Source organism: Capra hircus, chromosome 9 (genome assembly GCF_001704415.2).
Source record: "Capra hircus breed San Clemente chromosome 9, ASM170441v1, whole genome shotgun sequence".
Taxonomy (NCBI): domain Eukaryota; kingdom Metazoa; phylum Chordata; class Mammalia; order Artiodactyla; family Bovidae; genus Capra; species Capra hircus.
In genome coordinates this window covers 67,353,899-67,377,865 of record NC_030816.1, presented here as the reverse complement: position 1 = coordinate 67,377,865, position 23,967 = coordinate 67,353,899, and the positions used below count along the sequence as shown (strand labels likewise).

The 23,967-nt window shown below is 40.5% G+C and overlaps 1 protein-coding gene and 1 pseudogene across 4 annotated transcripts in view; one reads left to right on the top strand and one right to left on the bottom strand.

Annotated features, from left to right (window-relative positions):
• Window positions 1–23,967, top strand: part of HIVEP2 (human immunodeficiency virus type I enhancer binding protein 2) — a 216,657-nt gene that overhangs the window by 77,872 nt on the left and 114,818 nt on the right. The gene's annotated exons all lie outside the window — the stretch shown is intronic.
• On the bottom strand, window positions 6,647–7,531 carry LOC102178543 (annotated as a pseudogene). Its single transcript, XR_001918552.1, has one exon. The product of XR_001918552.1 is annotated as a ubiquitin-conjugating enzyme E2 L3 pseudogene (transcript).

Below are 23,967 nucleotides of genomic sequence, written 5' to 3'. Positions count from 1 at the left end.
TGAGGACATGATGTCCCAAAACGTTGATTTCATAACAATAAGAATGTTTGAACTTTTTTACTGATTTACCTGAAACAAAAGAGATTTTAAAAAAGCAACCAAATAGGTGTATCTTTCTTAAGTCTGAACTGGAGAAAAAAATCTGAAAATGGAAATTTAGGCTTATGATGAGGTGGAATTTTGCAAACATTTGTAAGCAATCTTACTAAAAAAGTTTTGAAAAAATGTATAATCATATATATTTGAAAAGAGAAATAAATGGATATATATATTTTAATTATTAACTGAGGTTAAAGCTTGAGCCAGGTTTTTAATTTGGTTTGGTTTGTTCAGGTATTAGGAATTTAGAGGAGCTCTATGAAAATATCCCGCCTACACATTTTGAATATCCACTTCCTGCTTATCTTCAGAACAGCTTGGTTCTTTTAATAGCAAATGGCTGAGTGGAGGGGAACCATTTGTAGTGAGTAAATTTAAGTACATTGTGTCCTCCCATCCCAAGCAGAAGTCATGCTAACTGCTCAGGGATTTGGTGCAAATGTGTTTGCTTTTTGCTGTTGTCCAGATCCTTGAAAACGCAGTATTTTAGAAGGATATTATCCATTGTTATGCAAGAAGAAGAATTACTGGTCAAATTTTTTTTTTTTAATTCTGAAGCTAGGAAACACCTCATCTATATTTTATAAACCTGTTGATTTATTATGTTTTTCTTAGAGGCTGTTCTTCAAATTTCCATAGGCTTGGACAGGAAGAGCTAGTGCTGGGGAGAATCACAGGCGTGTTTCTTCATTTCACATGTGAACCTAATGCTATACATTGGTGTGTATACAAAAATGGTAAATTCCTCTTAATCCAGAGTGGCTGGAAAATGTGTGCTCAAATTTAAGAGTAATCATCTATTCCATTCAGGGATTAACTGTTTTCAAACAATTCACTCAAAAACACCGACAGTATTTTAAATTTATTTTTAATGACATAAATAGCACTTAGTAGCCTGTGGTAATCAGTGTGTACATCAACTATTGGTGAAGAGCATTATTCTAGATAATGCCTGTGATTGGATTAATTCTCAGTCTATCTCAGAATTTACTGCTTTGCATAAACGGCTTGTTTTCAAGGCATCCATTTCTTTTGGAAAAGTAGAGATGAGAAAAAAAGTCTGCTTCTATAAATATCTTGTTTGGGGTAAATAGCTAGTTTTTTTTTTCCTAGTGAATAATGCAAAGGATTTTCCAAAAGGTTGCTGTAGCTTTGCATGGGAGAACTGAGAGAACACTTGTTGGATGTACTGCTGAGTGTTGAAGGCAGGTGAATCTTATTCTGTTGTTCTTACACAGCAGCCTCATGCTGGGTCCAAGCTGTGTGGTGTCTGGAAAAAGGTTTGCTATGTAATGCTTTAGGATTGGCATTGCAAATTCTTCCTTTTAGGGGAGCATTGCTGATGTGAATGTTGGCAATGTTATGTCCTGTGGCTGCTGGTGTGACCTAGTTAGATCCCTCAGGAATTAATACCTACAGAAGCTGGGACTGGGGAGACTGAGAATAAAGAGAAACAGTAGATTCAGGGTACCTCAATCAAACAGGGTAGGAACCATCAGGGTAATGATGGTACACTGAAAATGTAGCATGGGAAATTTATGCATCAGTATGAAAATCACATGGACAGAGGAGCCTAATGGGCCACAGTCCATGAGGTCACAAAGAGTCAGACACGACTAAGCGACTGAGCATGCACAAAGAAACACAATACTGTATGAAATATTACTGCACCTCTTCAAAATTGACCATAAAGGGGCTGACTTCAATTTCAGGAAAAGAGGAAATATTCAATTCAGACCTGTGTGTTTAGGTAGGGTTTCCCTGATAGCTCAGTTGGTAAACAATCTGCTTGCAATGCAGGTGACCTCGGTTCAGTTCCTGGGTCAGGAAGATCCGCTGGAGGATGGATAGGCTACCCACTCCAGTATTCTTGGGCTTCCCTGGTGGCTCAGCTGGTAAAGAATCCGCCCGCGATGCAGGAGTTTGTTCCCTGGGGTTGTTCCCTGAGTTGGGAAGATCCCCTGGAGAAGGGAAAGGCTACCCACTCCAGTATTCTGGCCTGGAGAATGTTGTTCTCCAGGAGAATACTGGAGAACAGTATTCTGGGTCGCAAAAAGTTGGACACAACTGAGCAACTTTCACTTTATTCGTTAACATCTCTTTAGTTATGTTTTGGTAGGATGACTTGGACTTTTCCCTTGTGTTTTCAGGTAAAGATGTAAATTCTCTTTAATTAATATCCTGTGATGTCCTTTGGTGACCCTGGTGAGGTCACTGGCTTGTCATCCTGATTCGTCAGCAGCTGTTATTTCACCAAGTAGTAGTGTGATTTTTCACTACCCGTTTGCTTGCACAAAATAAGAAGGCATCGTTTTGTTTCGTAAAATACAGTTTGAAAGACTTTATAAAATCATCGTCCATTTTGATTAATTTTTACCAGCAGCTGCCTGTAACTGGGGCTTTGTTCTTGATTGGGTCATAACTGTTGAGGGAAGTTTGCTGCTTTTTGGACATGATTTCAGAGACTCGTGGTTCCAGATCTCGGACATCTTTATGATTTTCAGGTTCCACCATGCTTGGTCTAAAGCAGATTAATTACTAAACTATCAGTGAATAATTAACCATCTGACTTGTTCCCAGGTTATATACTCACTGGGTTAGAAATTATTTCTCAAACTACTAAAGATAAGAGAAGGCTATTCCTGGTTTCACAATGTCCCCATTGTTACTGGCTTGTGTGTATGTGTGAGACCCATCAGCTGATCCCTCACACTGGTCCAGCTACTCAATCAAACCACTTCCTGGGGTTTTCTCGGGTGATGGCAGTGATTCAGAAGATACCACAGTAGTTTTAGAGGACTGCTCCCTGTGTGTAACACTGGGCTGAATGACTAGGAGCTGTCAAATCCAAAAAGAGCATTTTTGTTGCGCCTGCATTTAATCTACCCTTTGCCTGGAGAGTTCTATGGACGAAGGAACCTGGAGCAGGGGGTACAGTCCATGGGGTTGCAAAGAGTTGGACATGACTAAATGACTAGCACTTTCTTGCTTTTGCTCAGAGTTGCATTTCAGCTGAGTTTAGGGTTACTTCTCTGTGTGCTTTCAACAAGATATTTTTCTTTTTAAAAAATTTATTTATTTTTTTTAATTGAAGGATTATTGCTTTTCAGAATTTTGTTGGTTTCTGCCAAACAACAACATGAATCAGCCATAGATATACCGATGTCCTCTCCCTCATGAACCTCCATCCTGTCTCCCTCCCCATCCCACCTCTCTTGGTTGTTATAGAGCCTCTGTTTGAGTTCCCTGAGTCACACAGCAAATTCTCATTGGCTATCTTTTTTACATATGGCAATGTAAGTTTCCATGTTACTGTCTCCATACATATATTTTTAAAGACTATTTATTTTATAGTACTGAGTTAATGCCTAATTTCTATCAGTTAACCAGTTTGTGCCTTGGTTGAGTTTCCACTATGTACCAAGTCCTATTGGAGGCTTGGGGGAGACAGGCAAATGTGTCATGTCTGGCAAGGTAGTCATTTGTACGCATTCAAGAGGATGTGATAATTGGCAGTGGGGAGGGGGCTGTGTGTATGAGCTGAGTTGTGTCCAACTCTTTGCAACCCCATGGACTATAGCCTGCCAGGCTCCTCTGTCCATGGGACTTCTCAGGCAAGAATATGGGAGCGGGTTGCCATTTCCTTCTTCAGGGTATCTTCCTTTGCTGCTGCTGCTGCTGCTAAGTTGCTTCAGTCGTGTCCGACTCTGTGCGACACCATAGACAGCAGCCCACCAGGCTCCCCTGTCCCTGGGATTCTCTAGGCAAGAATACTGGAGTGGGTTGCCATTTCTTTCTCCATCCCAGGGATCAAACCCACACTTCTTGCATCTCCTGCATTGGCAGGTGGATTTGTTAACCACTGTGCCACCTGGGAAGCCCTCACAGTAATTGGGGAGATAGATCAAAATGGAGGGGCCACACCCTTTGTGTGAATGTAAGCATATTCAGTTTTACTTTTATAAATAGATGTTTCTGTGATTTTAGTTTGTGAATCTATCACATATTGTGTTCCATAAGGTAAATTTTGTATTTTTAGAATTTAATTTTGCAATATAAAGTTGCATAGAAATTACTTTTATAAAACCCTTGTTTTGTCTTCCTTAAATGAAAAATAAGAATTTTCAAAATTATCTTCAAATCAAAAGATATGTATTCTTTTCCAGCCTTTCAGAAGCTCCAGAATTGCACTTTTGACCTTGGAATAACCAGGGGCCCTGGAAAAATAAGATAGTAGTTCTCTCTTGTTAGTTATGTTGACCTTTGAATTGCCTTTTTCTTTCCTATTCTTGCAAATCTTCTCCCCTCATGTCTGGATGAGCTAGATCTGTTGAGATAATATATATGGAAGCATTCTGTAAGCTGGGAGGTATTGTGAATAAGCCTGTATTATTATTGTTGTTGTTATTGTTTTCTTGTATTCACTGCTTTGCATTGTCCCCCAAACACACCAGCAATTTACTTCTGCTGTGTCAGAGATGATTGTGTCTATCTCAATGGAGAAGCTACTTTCTGTTTGAAGTTAAGAAAATTTGGTGTGCTGGGACCTTTGGTTCACCGGTGGGAGCTTTGTTCTCTTGGTGTCCTGACTGAGTGTGAGATTGTCAGGGAAACAGGTGATGGGGAGGTTGATGAAGAGAAAAGATTCAGTCTATTTATGTCGATTGTGCATTATTTGGCTATCTGCACCCTGTGAGGTTTACTTTACAAAAACTCTCCTTGATTTTATAAATCACTTTATTCTTAAAATGAGAGACTGTTCTTGGTAGTGGTCAAGAGTGCGGACTCTGGAGTTAAATTGTCATGCTTCTTGTCCTGGTTCTTTCATTTCCAGCTGGGTAAAAACTGGGAAAGCTTTTAAATCTCTGTGCCTGAGTTTTCTAAACTGTAAAATAGGGCTAATTTCATTACGTGGTAGGGCTGTTGGGAAGCTTAACTGGAATAATACAACTGGGTTAGATTATATATGTTAGTAATTTTACTTACTAACTGCTAGTTTATCAACACAGTGACCCCAAAAAGGCCTGGGTTAAAGTTTGCACTGAATCACAGATTAAAGAAATAAACATTCTGTGTTGAAGTGATGACATGTACTGTCTCTTATACTCTTTCAGGCTCTATTTGATGGAATTTGGGGTTGAGTCTGATGCTCTGTCTCTTGAGAGGAAGAGAAAGGGCCAGGGAAGGGTGGTTAGAACAGAGTATGCATGTGGAGGGACAGGAAGGAAGGTGTGGGGCTGAGGTAGCTCTTCCTGGACACAAGCCCACGTGCTTCCTGGTGCTTGGCACCTTGCAGAGTTCTCTTATACACCTTTCTTTTTTTCCATCCTCACGACAACCCTTGTTTTACAGAAATGTGAACCGTGCCTCAGAGATACTCCTTGACTGGCTCCCAGACAAGAAGCCAGACAGGGGCACAGCAGAACTCCTGGACTTGGGTGGTGACGTCCTTCCTTCCAGGACATGGTCCTTCTGTGCTGTATACAAGGGTTTATGTTTATGATAACCTTGGTGCTGAATCCCAGAGGAGCTGTGGGTCACATGCTGATTGGAAGGGAAGGGTGTTGGTGGAGACCCAGTGGGGTTGCTCTTCCCATGACTCTCAGAGCACTAACCTGCTGCTGTTCAGGACTGGCCTGGCTGCTGCTGCTGCAGGTGGTAAGTGACCCCAGGCTCTTCCTGGCCTTGAGTGAAGACTGTGTCATTTCTCTGAAGGGCCATTTTGGATCAGTGTTCTGTGGGAGAATTTGTCAGTCTGTCTTTTTTGTTGGAAAGGAAGTACACCTACAGTACACCTGCTCAGTGGTCAGACACATGCGATGCGAGATTAGCAGTGTGAATACCGTTTAAGCCAGGCCTTTTTGGGATCACTGTGTTGATAAACTTGAAATTAGTAAGTAAAATGACTAATATATATAATCTAAACCTTAGCTTGATTTATGTAAGTCTTCCCATTGTGAGTTGATTCAACTGTACATTTTAAAATGTTGGTTGTTACATAATATGTATTTTACTTTGGGGGGTCGGATATTCTGAGATTAAACACAGCTTTAAAAGTTTGATTTTCTCCTTATCCTGGTTGTCCTATTTGTCATATTAAAAATCAAGTGATCAGAGAAAATTCAGTATAGTGCTTTGAAATTTTAAAAACATTGAGAACAAATTAAAATTGGAAGAATTATTTTATGCATAGAATGGGTAGAGATTGAATTGATTTTAGGATTATGTTTGAATGCATTATTTCTATGAATTCATTTTCTACTCTGAATAAGAAATTTTCATATAGTTAATACAATATGTTTGTCAAAGAAATAATTTTTTAATGCACTAAAATTTTAATTAGCCATAATACAATTTGTCTACATGCGCTTTACTTTTTAGAGAAGTTGGTAACAGTGCATTTTTTTTTTTTCCTGAACCAACAACTAGACCTTGGCTTTTCAAAACCACTAAACTTGGCTTTTCTAAACAACTAAACTAAGGTTTTCTCAACCTTGGTGCTGTTGACACTTGAGTCTGGACTGTGCTTTTTTTTTTTTTTTTAGAACATCTTAAATTTTTAATCCTCTCTTTACAAGTTACCTAGACCACTTCTGATTAAGAAAACTGTAGAAAGTTAGTAACGGCCACAAGCAGACGCCAGGCGGAGGCACGTGTCAATTTTCTACAGAGTCGTGCTTTGCGGCGTGTCTCAATGCTACTGCTCGGGGCCTCTGTTCACAGTCGCTGGAATCCATCGCGGCAGATTTTAGTCCACAGGTCGCTTTTCCCCATATTTCTTTGTAAATTCTTCAGCATTCTTACAGAATTTTTTTACAGTCCTTGGAGTATTCTTCGGCTAGGTCAGCCCGGAGCGGGTGCTCCGGCTGGGGGTCGTTCACCAGTGCTATGAGGGACTGGATGACTTGGTCGGTCTTGGTTGCTGGCTTCCAGTTCTCAGCACTAATTACCGGCAGACACACCTGCCCCTTCTCTTTGATGTTCGGATGATAGATCGTCTTGAACGTGATTTTCGGTGGTTTGAAGGGGTACTCTGCTGGAAAGTTGATTTCGATCCTGAAGGCCCCCTTATCATAGGGAGGGTGCTCGGGAACAATGAGCCCTTGCCAAGTCAGCAAATTAGCTTCATCGACCTGGATGTTGCGGAAGTTTTTCATCCCACACTTGCGGATTTCTTCAAGCTCCTTCATCAGCCTCCTGCTGGCCGCCATCTTGGCTCTGGTGCTGCTGCTGACCCAGAATGCCTGGAGTGTGCTTTGTTGTGGGCAGGCTGTTCTGCGTGTTGCAGGAGGTGCAACAGCAGCCCCAGCGCTCACTGATTGTATCCTGTCCCCTGTTCCCAGTCTTGACCATCAAAAATGTCTCCAGACATTGCCAAAGGTTCCTAAGAGAGCAGCCTTACCCCAGTTGAGGATCATTGATCTGGGGTTTACCTTATCTAAATCTACATTATTCTGTCATTTTGAGTAGATGTTCAGAATCACACCAAAAAAGGAGAAAATAATATATTTATAGAAGCAACAGACTTCTATAATAAGATTTTTCTTCAATATGCATTGAAATGTTTTTTATTAACTCTCAGTTACGATGACACATCCAGTTTACCAGAATTTCAGACGTTTGGATTAATATGCTCTTTGTTTTCTTTCAAAATAGATGTATCTCTTTGATTCTGAATTAATTTATATCAGTGACTTGATGATTTAACTTCACATAACTGGAAATAATACTGTAGTTTGCTATATATTAAATGCTTCCTCTGATAAGAACATTCAGTATGTTCCTCATGGACATACTGAAAGGCTTAATTGCCTTTAGAGATGGGCACGTGTCTTAGTGAAGCAGTTGTGCTAATGGTGCTGAAGTTAAGTTTCAGGAATCCCTTTATGGACTTTTTAGTAGCTATTTTAGCATAAGGAGGCAGATACACCTGTAACTACTGTATTAACTCAGGGATACAGACATTTTGCTTGGCCTATGAATTACATGACTGCTTTTTAAAGTGTGTCTTGTTAAAGATAGAGCATAGTTTTGTTCTTGTGAACTGTGGACTGAAGCTTTAGCCAGTCAGAGGAAGGAATGGACTACAGGGTAAAGGAAATATTTGTTCCGTTATTGTACTCCATGGCTTCTCGCCATCTTTGATAAAGGATTGAAGTGTTGTGCACCCAAAGTCTGCTACCCTCTTGACCCTTCATCAGTCATCAGCCGCACTGTGAGGTTAGTGAACTGTGGCTCAGGAGGATAATTATTGTTTAAGCATTGTGTAACTCTTGAAAATGGAAATTACTGACACAGCAGTCTTGCAACGAGATGTCTTTCTAGTTTTAAGATTATCAACACATGTTTCCTTTCTCTTGCTAATTGTGCCAGTTAGAGGTATAAGATGATAACATATGAGACTTGAAGTAGAGTTATTCACATGGATGACCCTGAGACTATTGAGTTTCTTTAAAAAAAACAAAACCCAAAAAACTAAAGCCAGAAAGGACCTAGCACAACATTTTAAGACTTTCACATGGGATCCTTAAATCCCTTAGGGTGTCTTGCAGCTCTTGGATGCTGCTTCTCCACTATTTATGTGTTAGTTACTGAAAGCATAAAGTAACTAATGGCACATACAAATCCTTTCGTTGCATACCTTTTTTTTCTTCCTAGCTCAGGAAAACTTTTAAAGAGCTATATCTAGTATTCACAGCTTTATGTCATCTCATCTCTATATTTATGCCACATTCTCAAACAAGTCGAGTAATATATCAGCTGCAGCTGTTGCTGACCAAAGCTGTCACAGAAGTGGGTGGAGGAAGAATCAGAGATGCGGTGTTCAGGTTCTGTGTCTCAAAAGCATATCTGTTGCAGTCAATCTGTGATGATAACAGCTGGCTTGTAGAAGGCAGATAAAGCCAGATATTTGTTTTATCTTTGACCAAATGTACAGTAATTTGGATGCCGTAGCGATAAATATCAGTGATAGCTTAAGAAAAAAAAAAAGAGTATATACGATTTTCTCACTTGTACAGTAGGAAATACTCATGAATGTGAGGTATTTATTAGTTTTGGCTACAGCCTTTCTGTAAGGTTATTAACATAAAGCTTGATATTTAATAGCATGCAAAATTTAAAAAGAGGACAAATGAAAATCTATAATAGCAAATAAGTAAAATGTTTGTTTTTTGCTATAAGTGGGCAGTGTGCTTTCTAATTAAATGTATTTTGATTCAAGTAAATATTTACGCCAATTGCTACTTAGAAGAATGTTAATACCACACTTTACTAGAGCTGGTTAGGATATTGGACTTCGTATAGCCCTGTCCAAGATTTCTCTTAACCCACTGGATCTCATTTGTCCCCATCTTCCATCATTCCCATTTTCTAGTTTAGCATGAGTTCAGAGAAGAAAACTGAAAATCCTCATCAAAACACTGTAGTCAGATTTTTATCTTTTTTTCTACTTTTTTATAAAGACAGTTCAAGGGAAAGAGAAACAATGTTTTAGCCATTAGGAAGGGACAGTTAGCCATATGAGGCTGTCTCTCCTTGTTCTTTAACCCTGTTGGGCTAAAATAAAATCCTTATATGGTCAAATCAGTTAAGGGACAGACTTACCTTAAAGATGCAAAGAAAGCCTTTTGTACAGCTTAACATGTGAGACCTCCCAATAGTTCTCCTTCTCATTAACATCAGAACACACATTGCTTTTGAGATTGTCCTAATGTGTTCTAAGTACTTGATAGCATAGACAGATTCCTAAGGCTATGGGTGCCTTATGAAGACAGCCTCCTAGATATTATATAATACCTAATATATTTAATATGTAATTATATAATACTTTATTAGTAATGCTTAAATTATATAATATTAATACTTCATATCAAAGATTTGAATACACATGTTTATGTAATTCATATTCAAGATATGGATACTTGTACGTCGGACAAAGATAATAAAGGACTTAGCTGTTACCTAATTCTGAAAGAAAGCTTCACAGTGGAGATGGAATTTTAGGAACTCTTTATTGCTGGAAATCTCTGTGTAGCTGGGGATTGGGGAAAAGGAAGTGTGTGCTGATGGTTATGCTTGGTAATGATTAATAGCTAACAGTTACTGAGTACTTACTCTGTGCCAGGAGGGTGTCCTTATGCGTTCACTCACCCTTTGGGTATCCCTAGGGATTTGGTTCCAGGACCCCTGCAGATACCAACATTTGTGGATGCTCACATCACTTATATAAAATGATGTAGAATTTGCATGTAACCTACACAGAGTCTTCTACTTTCAATCAGCTCTAGATTACGTATAATACCTGCTGCTGCTGCTGCTAAGTCACTTCAGTTGTGTCTGACTCTGTGCGACCCTGTAGACAGCAGCCCACCAGGCTCCCCGTCCCTGGGATTCTGCAGGCAAGAACACTGGAGTGGGTTGCCATTTCCTTCTCCAATGCATGAAAGTGAAAAGTGAAAGTGAAGTCGCTCAGTCGTGTCCGACTCTTTAGCAACCCCATGGACTGCAGCCTCCTCCGTTCGTGGGATTTTCCAGGCAAGAGTACTGGAGTGGGGTGCCATTTCCTTCTCCTCCTATAATACCTAGTACATTGTAAATGCTAGGTAAATGGTAAATACAATGTAAATGCCATGTACCTTGTTGCCATTGCACATCAAATTTATGTTTTACTTTTGGAAACTTTCTGGAGGGTTTTTTTTTTTTTTTCCTGATTATTAATCCTACATTGGTTGACTGCCTGGGTGTAGAACCTACAGATATGGATGGCTAACTGTACTAACTTATTTAGTTCTCCAACAAGATTTTGAAAGTTAATCTTATCTCCACTTTCTAGATGAGGAAACTGAGGTACAAGGAAACTAGGTAATGTGCTTAAGGTTCTAGCAGTAATAAGAGGCAGAACATGCCTCTTAACCAATGCACCCAACTGTCTATGTAATTTAATTTGCACCATAGCCCTGCAAACAAGAGATTTTTCCTTACTTTCTACATTGAAGAAATTGAAGCCCAGAGAGGTTACCTTTGTCAAAGTCACTGGTGGCTAATGACAAAAGAAGGATTGCTGGGAAACTTTGAGGGCAGGAGGAGAAGAGGGCGACAGAGGATGAGATGGTTGGATGGCATCACCGACTCAGTGGGCATGATTTTGGGCAAACTCCAGCAGGCAGTGAAGGTGTGCTGCAGTGCATGGGGTCGCAGAGTCGGACACGACTTAGCGACTGAACAAGAACAAGAACTGACGCTCTCAAAGGTCTGTGCCTCTTCACTGCAAGAGGAGGCCTTCTCGGGAAGGCTCAGTGGCCTAACTGACACACACACACAAAGAAATATGGGAGGCCTACTCCTTCCCTGCAAAGACAGTTGAGGTTATAAAGAAGCCTGTGTAGGTTGTTCATAGCTTGTCGTATGGCTGTGGAGTAGATGTGCACTGAAGCAAGAGACGCCCCTCTGGCTCACCTCTTCCAGAATGCACTGCCTTGTCATCTGCCTGGGTTGTGCTTCGTTTTCTTTGGTGTGCCTCTTTTCAGTGTGCTGGGCTGTTCTATTCCTGTTTATAAATCTTTTAAGTGTGCACATTACAGAAGTAATTAAATTGTCATTATAATTTATAGTATGCCTGAAGTCAATCATCTAATTAAACTGCAAGAGAAGAGAGGTGGTAGCCTCATATGCATTTATTAAGTATTGCTGTATTAATTATTTAAGGATTTAGAACCAAGTGAAAGAGAAAACGAACAATAATACCAGTCTTTAAAAGTTTTCCTATTTCTGCTCTTCTCAGTTCAATAATTTGAAATTCTCACTAGTTAGTAGCATAACCCTAATGCCTTTGGGGAGATAATTATTAATGAATTAGGATTTTTATGTCTTTCCCTCAGCCTTCTCTTATAATTCTCCGGGCAGCATTCATACATGCCACCCCACATCCTAACTGAAGAAGCAATTAGAAATATAATAGAAAACAAAAAGGTCCAAGTTCTGTTTTGAATTATAAAAAATGGTAGCATTTTAGATACCTGGGATCATTTAGAGGAGATTTGGTTTTACCAGAGCAATAGTGACTATTAAAATGCTTATTTTCTTATTAAGGAATTAAAAAAAAAAAAAACCACAGCAACAAAGACCAAAACCAAATAGGGTATAATTAAACTCTTGCTAGAGGAAACTATTTTTGAAGAGTCTATTTTTCAACTCTAAGCTCTAGCTTTTACATATATATATATATATATATATATATATATATATATATTTATTCTGTGAGGTGAGAATTGATAACTCAGATAGGTATCTTAGCCCCTTGGGAAGTTAATTGCAGTGTGTAATGGAATTGGCTGAATCTGTTCTTTTGGGATTTGGGTGTTCAGGAAAAGGAGAATACTGAAAAACATGATCAGGTGTCATTCATGTGAGTGACAGATTGTAAATGTGGTGAATTTTGCCCTTCTCATTTTAAATTTGGGGGGGCTGAGATTGAATTGAAGGCTAAAATTCCAAAAGAGGCAATCCTTAGAAAAGGCAATCAAGAGCACAATAAGGGCATTTAATTGAGCTATGTGTTAGCAAATGTATCTGTCTAGAAGTTACTAGGTTTTCCAACAGCTCTTGGCTAAACAGAAATTAGTTACTTGTAAAGATTCCAATTTCTTTGCCCCTCTATGTGCATATAAGAGATCCTCAACTTCTAAACAGTTTTCTTGGATAACATTTATATTCCTTTGCTGAGTCACAAAAGCTGGGTTGACCTGTAATATACTTGGCAGTAACAAGAAGTTACAAACTGGGTATCAGTTTCTCTGCAAAAATGCATTCTGAGTGATACTGGGGATTGCATATTGGGGATCTACTCTTGTGGGAACAGTGTCTCTCCTAGAGTTCTTGATTGAAGAGATTGAGGAGGCTCCTTTGCTGACACTCTCGTAGGCTGGAAAATGGGGGAGAGAACCAGTAAAGTTCAGTTTTGGTTTCAGGCTGCAGGTAACTAGGGGGAAAGGAAGGCAAGAGTGATATCCCCAGTGTATATGGCGGAGGGGAAAGGAACCCCCCTGCAGTCCTTTTGCTGGTTTGGCTGCTTACTGGGTGGTCTTTCCAGGACAAGAGCCAAAGGTGAATCATGTACTTTAAATTTGAAAATTGCTAACACATACATATCCTTTTAAAACAGTCTTTGTTTATAGCAATATAAACATCTCTCCATACTGGAACAAAAACTGCATAAAATAATAAGAATGAGATTTAAATAAAGATTTTGTGTAAACATGTGTTTTAGGGACTTGTGGACTATAAATATTCCTTGAACCAATGCTCAGTGGAATGTGAGCTTTTCCATAGAAAGATAGGCATCTGATAAGATCCTAGCTCTTGTCCCAGAGTTTGATAAATTGCAGGCCCTCAAAATGTGTGACATGTAAAAGCATGGTTAGATGAAGGTAAATGTGAGTTATTGTGAAAACTTTGATGTGATATTTTTCATTTGCGTTAAATCTAACATGACATTTACTGTTGAACTTGACCTCTTTGGGGAAAGACTTTCTAAACTTATTTCCTCTTTCTAAGAACTCAATTAAATCTTCAGAAGGATTCATAACTTGATATTTGCCATGTACTATCTTTAGAAGTATTTTATAATATATCTTATATGCTTTTAATTAATTTATTTATTTTGGCTGTGCTGGGCTTTCGTTGCCACGTGGGCTTTTCTCAAGTTGTGTTACACGGGCTTCTCGTTGTAATGGCTTCTCTTCTTGTGAAGCACGGGCTTTAGGGTGCATGGGCTCAGTTGCTGTGGTTTCCAGGCTCCAGAGCACAGACTGGAGAAGGCAATGGAGGAGCCTGGTGGGCTGCAGTCCATGGGGTCGCAAAGAGTCGGACACAACTGAGAGACTTCACTTTCACTTTTCACTTTAATGCATTGGAGAAGGAAATGGCAACCCACTCCAGTGTTCTTGCCTGGAGAATCCCAGGGATGGGGGAGCCTGGTGGGCTGCCGTCTATGGGGTCGCACAGAGTCGGACACAACTGAAGTGACTTAGCAGCAGCAGCGGCAGCAGAGCACAGACTCATAGTTGTGACTTCCAGGCCCAGTTGCTCTGCAGCATGTGGAATCTTCCTGGACTAGGGATCAAACCTGTATCTCCTGCACTGGCAAACAAGTTGTTTACCACTGAGCCACCGGGGAAGCCCCTTATATGCTTTTTGATTCTTCAGAAAGCTGTATTTTAGAAAGAATTTTATACATGATAACCATTAATAGACATTAATAGTCTAAAGAATTTAATTCATAATTTCCAAAAAGACCTTAGGTTTTAAAATAAAAATAATGTCTGTGTTAATATCAGGAACAGTGACAAGGCTGAGGAAAACAAAAATTTGCCTGTAAACAATTTATATTAAAGAAAAACTAGTAGAATTCAGAGTTTATTTATCCTTTTATAATTCTGCTCTCTGAAGTTTCATGTTAAATTTTGTGGAACTATTTTATATATGGAGCTGTGGACAGAGCATTTATAAGGAAAATATAACCAAATCTGTTTTTGTCATGTTTCTGTATTTCATTTACTACAGTAGCAAATCCTTTGTTCAATATAGTTAACTGTTGAAAGGATTAGAAATTGTTTGAGGAAGAAATGACATTTGTCCTTCACATGTGAAATCTAGTACCATGAATTTGTTTCATGCTTTTCTTGTAATTATGTTAGACAGACACATTTCAATTATTAGTGTTTCATTGTTATGAAGATTTATATAGTAGGAAAAAAGAACCTAGGGCTAGAAAAAGGTCCAGATATAAACTCTTGATAACAGAATCTTGGAGTGATTGCTGGACTGATGTGCTTCCTTAACTTTATAATCCTAAAATTTTCTGAAAAAATTTTTAAGTAACACTATAAAAATCTAAATGCTGTTTCATTGTCGGTGGTGGTGGTTTTAATCATTACAGAAATCAATAGCTCTCAAACTATTCTCCCCGTCTTCCTGCAGCTGTCCGTAATAACCGTCTGCTTTTGCAGGTGGCTAAATTCTAGTCTTCAGTAAGGCTGGTCACACTGTCTGTCCTGCTTACTTACCATTTCTTTCTTAGGAGTCCACTTTGCAATGGAATCCTTTTCTACTTAGAAGCTCCATACACTGAATTTTACCTATTTATACTTTGAAAGGGTGGGCCTGACAACTTAGAACCTAAGAAGACATGAAATTGTTCAGAAGAAAAGGACTAATTTTGAGGGTATTTATGGACAACTTGGAAAGAAAGCCAAAACAGATCTTATGTTTTTTGTAATATTAAAATTTTGACATCAGCCTGACTGCAAAATGTGTATCTTTTGTGTGTCATTGTATCTTTTTTATAAATTCCTGTTATTTATGTGGTGCTATTCTACTTTTTCCAAGAAACAGTCATTTTGTTGGGCTGACTGTGTTGCTCACAATTCATCAGTGTTACTGCATTAGATATTTGGTTTACATGGGACATGGCTTTCCTTTTTTTTTTTTTTTTTTTTACTATGTAGAAACTACAGTTTACTCATCTCAAGCCTAAAGTACATTTGTTAGAGCTCGCAGTTATTAGCGAATAGCTTCTTATAGACCAATCATGTGAGTGTTACCACTGGGGAAGGCCATTATACATGATCTGTCAGTGAGCAGGGAAGGAGTTTGCTGCTTCATAATGTAATACAACAGTGATGGTATTTATCTCCAAACATACAGAAGCAGAGAGGCTTTGTTATTCTAGCCAACATTTGCCTTAATGAATGCACTTTGGCGTTTGCACATGCTGCGTATGATGCCTTCATTTGTCTCTTGCTGTTACTGACTCTTTTGCGGTGTTTTCCAGTTATCTGATGTGGATACCCTCTAAGTAGATTTTTAACTTCTTTGAAAATCAATCCAGTTTTCTATGAAATGTTAGTTGACTTCTATTTCTCTTTTATTTTTTCCACAGTTTAACAAAGCTTCTAGGAATGAAAGAGGATTTACTTCATTTTAAAAAGTCTGTTTATTACTTAGACAAGTTGCAGAATTTGTTAGGAATAAGGCCTTCTACCAGGGCCAGTAGTGACACTAACGGATAGCCTGTGGAACATTGTATAATAGGAGTGAACATATACGTGACTTTTTAAAATCTTGAAACGAAAGATAAGTGATGTATGTTTGTTTCCCTCATATCAGGAACTCATTTAAATTTTTATCCTCTTCGTTCTTCTTAGTGGGATTCATGTGAATGAATCCCAAATGTAAAATAGGTACATTTAAGCATAATTGTGGCTCAGAATTTGTGTTATCCCTTTTACAGTTCAGAACAATTAGAAGGTCTGAGAGGATCTTTATTCTCTTTGTTGAATAAAAGGAGAGTTTTAAAAGGAGAGTTTGGAGGAGCAGGGTGGGTGGGGGTAGGGGTCTGTTTACACTTTCCCTATTGTGAAGTTTAACCCAAATGAAGATTTTAATTTTGGTTAGGATCCTTCCCTTTCAGTGGCTTTCAAAGGATATTACCTCAACCTCTTGCCTAGCAGGACAGCAATAAACATTTTATTTTCAACTTCCTTAAAAAAAAAATTCTTTCTCTGCTCTTTGTTTTGACAAATTTGTGTGGATTAAGTCTTACTGCCTTGCCTTTGAGAGGATGTTGTTGGCTGTGAAGATGATGCAGACTTTTCTGGTCATGGCTCAGAATTACAGAATCAGTAAAAGAAAAAATTATAGACAGAAATCTTTTACTCCTTTTAATATTTCTCTAGTGTCTACGTGGTCGCTGCTCCCAAAGTAGGCAATCACAAGTGATTCATTTAACAACCCTCAGCCGATGTTTTTCTGAGCACCTGCTACGTGCTTAGTGTTCAGCAGAGTTGCCACCTCCAGAAGCTCTGCGTTTAGAAGAAAGGCAGATGGAAAGGAACTGCAGTGTAATAAATGAGGGTTTCCACAGAGGCCAGCACAGAAGGGGGAGGTCATGAATAGGGAAAGGGGCATTCATTCTGAGCCAATCGTAATCAGTCGCTTGCTGTTTTCTAAGCACTATTCAGGGTGTCCGGGCTACAGGGAGACAAAACAATATAACCTGTCTTGAGAAGCTTCTGTCCTAGTGTGGGGACCGATAGAGTAATATACCAACCTTCCTAGCATATATGGTGTGTGTGTGTGTGTGAGAGAGAGTGATTGACTCAGGTAGGGAGATGAGAAGGTACAGGAGGAGGTGACGCTGAGCAGGACCCCGACACACCAGGCAGAAGGAACAGCTGCTCTTGTAATAGAGTGGGCTGCAGCCAGACACTTAGACCTCTCCTTGAAAGAGAGCAGTGAACATTTCAAAGTGAGGAAGAAGGGCAGCTTAATATAAATGAGATAATGTAGCAGGCAGGACACTGGATGCTTTATGCCATGTGCAGGCCACCAGGTTCCATCTGTAGTCTTCAGCCGACCTGGAAGTGCCAGGTGCTGTGCAAGGCTGTAAACTTGAGATGTTGCCCAAGCCTAGGCTGTGATCCCCTTTCCAGAGGGGTGCCTCCCTTCCTCCCTGGGTCCTAACCCTTTGTCTCAGCTCCTCCTCCCACCCGTGGGCCTTAGTACAGGGGAGGCCCTGGCTTGGAAACCATGAATGTGACCTAAAATTAAACCTGGAACTATAATATATATTTATATATATATATAATGCCATGATTAGGTGTTTACAGCATGGAATCTTCAACAATTAAAGAGAAAAGGTGTGGGTGGGGTTAAAAAATAGCAGTACCCACACTCTGAAGTTTTTGAGAAAAACAGGAAACTAGTCTTTTTTAACCAGTGATGCCCAGAACTGGTTATTGCAGAGAGGGTTGTTTTTCTAATGCATTGTGGTCAGCGCAGCTGTGCCAGAAGTTGATTTCTGCTCATTATGACAGCCGTCTGTGGATTTCTTTAACTGACAAACCTATAGACAGGCAAGCATAATTATCAGAGGTAACCTGGTCATTATGGCCGGATGGTGCTTGGAAAACAATTTGCACAGGTCCTGAAAGCCTGTGAGAACATAGAAAATAAGAGCATTTGGCCACCGTGCAGTTATTTCCGGGAGCTGTGAATGACCCAGACCTGTGAACCATACAATAGCTTATTGTAGAAGGACTGTTTGAATTCTCTCTATACTTGGATTTTTTTAAAAACTTGACAGATGACATTGGATGGCAAGTGACATATTTTTTTCTAATTTGCTCGTTAACTCAAGCTCCCATTTTCTAACAGTGTTTTAGACCTCTTTATTTTTTGCTTGTATTTGCTGGTTGGTGGCAGTTAGATATAATTTAAAAAGTAAAATCATTGAGGTCATAGAGATATCTCGTTCTCAGAATGTCACAAATGTATGCTTACTGTTGCATTTGTAAAATAGGAAAAATGATTACAGAAGGGATTGTTTGAGCACTTATTGATTAGATTTGTGTTCTTTGGAATAAGGTAAAATACTTATTATTTTAGAACCAGATTGAAAGAGAGCAATTCCCTTTATCTGCACTGTACACGGAAGACTAGGTTAGTACAGACTAGTCACTGAGGTTTCCCTTCACTTCCTGTGTGGGTTCAGTGTAATCGGGGAGCCCCTCTAAACCAGAGCACTCCCTTGCAGGCCATTTCTTTGTGCACGTGGAGATGTCATCTTTTTAAGGAGAAAGGGAGGGCGTTAAACTTCTGGAAGTGGAGTAATGGAACCTAGATTCGATTGCTCGTTGCATTTTATGGTCGCCAAGTCAAGCATTTGGTCTGTGTGTTGAAGGATTTACGCTTGTCTGTTTGTATCAGACTTTACAGTTATCTCTTTAATACGTAAATTACTCACGCTTCTCTCCAGTGAAGCTTGTTTGCAGTGCTTGATCCAGGCGGTGTGCCTGGGCTTAGCAATGCCCCCTGTCCAGCTGACTGCCCAGGCTGCTCCGGAAAAGGCAATCGTTACTGCTATTGATTTTTGTAGCATGCTGGTCCTATCAGAGTTATTTGCAGCAAAAGGGAAGTCAGCTCCTTTCCTCTGCCTTTTTGTTTCACCACAAAAGTACTGTCTACCGAGGCTTCAGTCTTGGTGGCAGTGGCAGTGGCAGTAACAGGACTCCAGGGGGATTCTTGTCACTCCTTTCTCTGGGTGGGGCTGTGGGTGGGTGTGTGTGCCTGGGAGCAGTAGGTAGAATACGGAGGAGTGTGAAAGTCACCCTATTTTTAACCCCTTGCTAGCTGTTTCCTAGTGTAATGGGGCGGGAGTAGCTGCCATCTCCCCCTTCGCCAGCATGTGGCCAAAAGTAATGAGACAACCATTGTCAAGCACTCTCAAATGCACACGACAGATGTTTCTGTAAAGTACCAGCTCTTACTGAGAAAAACAAGATGACAAACGAGCCCAGCAAACAAACATGCTTTATCAGAAAAGCCTCCTATTTCAAACATATATTAAAATACTCATTTTAAGTCGGGAAGACATAGCCCTGGGAAGTTGTGATCATGTTGAAATGGGAGAAAAATGGCTTTTTATTTCTTTCTTCTCATCTATCTCTCCAGCATGGTGCACTTTTCATTATGTATTCATATTCAGATTTTTAAAAAAATTTTGAGAACTAGAAATATAATCTTTTGCTTTTCATACTTGGTGGAGCCTCAATCTCTCCTTGACGTTATTACTTTAAATAGCCTCACTAAGCATATGAGCAGAAAAAAACACAGACTAGAAATCTCAGGGGAGAGACTAGGGGAAACCATATTCATTCTTGCAGTAGAGCAGTGAATGAAAACAAGCTCAGGAGATCAAGCAGCAATGCTGAGCGGTTCCCTGGAACTAACTTGGGCGCCTACCAAAAGGTTATTAAGAAGTAAAGTATGTGTTTGCTAACTACTAAAGGGCCCTCAAATTCCTATTGCTGTGTCCCTCCCGTTTTGTTTTCATTGGCGATGGTGCTGACAAAGACATGGTTAAAAATGCACTGTGCTCTTCTTCCTAATGAGAAAGTGGTGCTCGGAGGTGACCCTTATCTGTGCAGGAGGCAGAGGCTGATGAGGTCAGTGTGTAATAATTAGTTCTTTTTCACCGTGTACACGTGGAGGTTGTCCCTTGATGTCTTACCACCATCATCCCTAACATGCGTGCACACGAAGTCGCTTCAGTCGTGTCCAACTCTTTACCACCCTGTGGATTGTAGCCTGCCAGGCTCCCCTGCCCATAGGATTCTTCAGGCAAGAGTACTGGAGTGTGTTGCCATGCCCACCCCCAGGGGATCTTCCCGACCCAGGGATTGATCCTGCATCTCTTAGGTCTCCTGCATTGGGAGGTGGGTTCTTTACCACCAGCACTAGCTGGGAAGGCCTGTTCCTAATATAGCTCTGAAATAAACAGAGACTCTCTCTGCCAAGCTTGGGGCCAAAAGACTTCTCTTGTGGGGACTGCTGACTGTTTGGGTAGTTCGTGTACTTCTTGTTCACAGGCACCCCGCCTTTGGAGCCTTCACAGTGGAGGGTTTCACAAAGTGGCTTTACCTACTTTCTTTGGAGCAGCCTCCTCTCCTCATTACCATCTGGAGAGAAAACAATCATGGTGGTGAGAATGAAAAGGGAGGTTGGAGATGACTAAGTCAAACTCACTTAGTTGAAGAGAGAGCCAGAAAGAGGTTATGTTGCTTGCCTGGGTCATGGAACTCTTTGTGCCCTGATTATTGGCTCTGCCTTCATTATGTTTCACATAGACAGCCCAGTGAGGCTTTTCCTGGGGGAGATGATTACTGTAATACTGAGGAGCTGTGAGCGTTTCAGGAAGTAGCTGATGCTTCTGGGTTGTCATTGGATGATGGGGAGAAATACGGCTGTGATTCCTGGAAATGCCTAAGAAGCCAGATGTGGCATTGGTGTCAGGGTTTACGTTGACATAGGAGCTCGTACCATACACTGCCCTAGAAAATTGCAGGGTGATCCAGGTGATATCTGTCCCAAGTTTGTGCTAGACTCTTTCTGCCATCCTCTCTAAGTTTGGCTCTCTTACTCTTTTCTCTCTAATTGCTTCAGTGAAAAAACAAATGTCATGCTTCATAATGCTGAATAGCGCTGTTGAGTGTTTGCAGAATTTCTCTTAGTGGAAACTTAGTCTTCACACCGCAGTCTGAGTGATAGCCTAGTCGGCAGGATTTGTGTTATCATCACTTGCTTAAACACATCAGGGATGCGGTTCACAGGTAACAGAAGTTACTGCAGCACAAAGTTTAGAGGGTTTTTCAACTTTGGCGCTGTTGACATCAGAGTGTGGATAATACTTGCTGTGAGCGGACTCTCCTGTGCATTGTAGGCTATTTCCAGCGTCCTGGCTTCTACCGGCTAGATGACAATAGCAACTCCTCCCTGGTCACGATAACCAGAAAGAACCCAAGACATAGCCCCTCTGTGTTCAAGGGTTGAGAACCTCTGTAGGCTAACAGTCAATCTACCAGACTGAAGCACTTTGTCATGAATAACATACAGCTTGTCTCTAAGAAGACAGTGTAAGAAAGTAAGGGCTGGGAGGGTTAAATTGCTAAATAATGAACATTCCTTGTCAGTGACACAGTGACTAGCAACCTAAACTGGGGATTTCCCCTGCTGGCTGTGGCAGGAATTCCCTTTCTCTTCCTCTCACCCTCAATTGTAGGGAGGAGCTCCCTTTGCAGGAATGCCCTTACTTCCGATTCACTTATTTTCTGTGTCCTCCTTTCTCTTCCACTTTTCTGCCACGTCTGCTGCCATCAGCAACTGGTCTGCCCCTGGAGCCTCTGTAAAAGCTTTGAGCCACTGAGATCTTCCGATGACCTTGAGCCATCCCTCTGATCCTGGGGAACACGTCTGGCTATTCTGTCTTCATTATTTACCTCTTTGCATTCTACTTAGATTTTCACAGCCTGTGTAGGGAACAGTGAGGAGCAGTTTTGTATCCAAGGACGCCAGTCCCCACTTGACTATTTTTTTCTGATAGAAGCTATGCCATATATGGTGAGCAGGCCCTAGAGTCCACTTATTACATTGCCTTAGGCTACTTCTCAATCAGGTTATATAAACTTTTGAAGGCTAGCCTGGAATGCCAACCACTGTTTGTGACACTGGTTACAAAGGGACACGTTCCAAATTTCAAATAGTAGGTTTCAAAGCAAATGTTCAAAACACAGTTTACTTTAAGTGGAACTGCTTTGACAGGCCGGAAGATGAGATGCAGTCATCCAACTTGCACCTGTTTTGAATATGTTCTTCCCCCTAAACCACAAAGAGACCCTTGGGGAGGTGGCTCAGACTCTCCCTTCCAGCGGGACGGAACCTTCCCACCCTAAGTCCCAGACTTGGCGGGCAGACAAACTGCACCAGCTAGGGTTTGCTTCTCTGATGTGGAAAAAATAGGCATCTGGCAATCTCCTTGGATTCCATTTGGACGTGCTCTTGCGTCTAACTTCTGCCAAGTGTACTTAGGCTGCCAAAGTTTGCCAAAAGAGGAAAAGAAGAGCACCTTCATCTATGGGTTGAGATGCTAACTGAAGGAAATCAATAAGAAAGCAGCTAGAATCTTAGCAAGCCTAGAAATGGAAAAGAAAGATATATGTTGTACCAAGTGATGTAAGTCAAAGAGAGAAGGAGAAATATCGGATAACATCCCTTATGAGTGGCATCTAAAGAAAAATGGTACAAATGAACTTACTTACAAAACAGAAAGAAACTCAGAGAATGAACTTATGCTTCCTGGCGAGGAGGATGGGACAGAAGGACAGTTAGGGAGTTTGGGATGGACGTGTACACAGTGCTGTGTTTGAAATGCGTAACCAACAAGGACCTACTGTATAGCACATGGAATTTTGTTCAGTGTTATGTGGCCGCCTGGATGGGAGGGCAGTTTGGGGGAGAATGGATACATGTATATGTGCGGCTGAGTCCCTTTACTGTTCACCTGAAACTATCACGATATTGTTAATCCATTGTCAGTTCAGTTCAGTCACTCAGTCGTGTCCGACTCTTTGTGACCCCATGAATTGCAGTGTGCCAGGCCTCCCTGTCCATCACCAACTCCCGGAGTCTACCCAAACCCATGTCCATCGAGTCAGTGATACCATCCAGTCATCTCATCCTCTGTCGTCCCTTTCTCCTCCTGCCACCAATCCTTCCAAGCATTAGGGTCTTTTCAAATGAGTCACCTCTTCGCATGACATGGCCAAAGTACTGGAGTTTCAGCTTCAACATCAGTCCTTCCAACGAACACCCAGGACTGATCTCCTTTAGGATGGATTGGTTGGATCTTCTTGAAGTCCAAGGGACTCTCGAGAGTCTTCTCCAATAGCATAGTTCAAAAGCATCAATTCTTCCGTGCTTAGCTTTCTTCACTGTCCAACTCTCACATCCATATATGACCCCTGGAAAAACCATAGCCTTGACTGGACAGACCTTTGTTGGCAAAGAAATGTCTCTGCTTTTGAATATGCTGTCTAGGTTGGTCATAACTTTCCTTCCAAGGAGTAAGCATCTTTTAATTTCATGGCTGCAATCACCATCTACAGTGATTTTGGAGCCCCCCAAAATAAAGTCTGCCACTGTTTCCACTGTTTCCCCATCTACTTGCCATGAAGTGATGGGACCAGATGCCATGATCTTCGTTTTCTGAATGTTGAGCTTTAAGCCAACTTTGTCACTCTCCTCTTTGACTTTCATCAAGAGGCTTTTTAGTTCCTCTTTGCTTTCTGCCATAAGGGTGGTGTCGTAATCTACTGTACCTCAATACAAAATAAACAGTTTAATTTAAAAAAGATATATGTTGTACAGAAATGCAATTACACTAAGAAGAATTTGGATAATTAAAATATAAGTACAATAGTGACCTTATCTTTGTATCTATATCAAATCATAAATGTTTACACTAAATTTGTT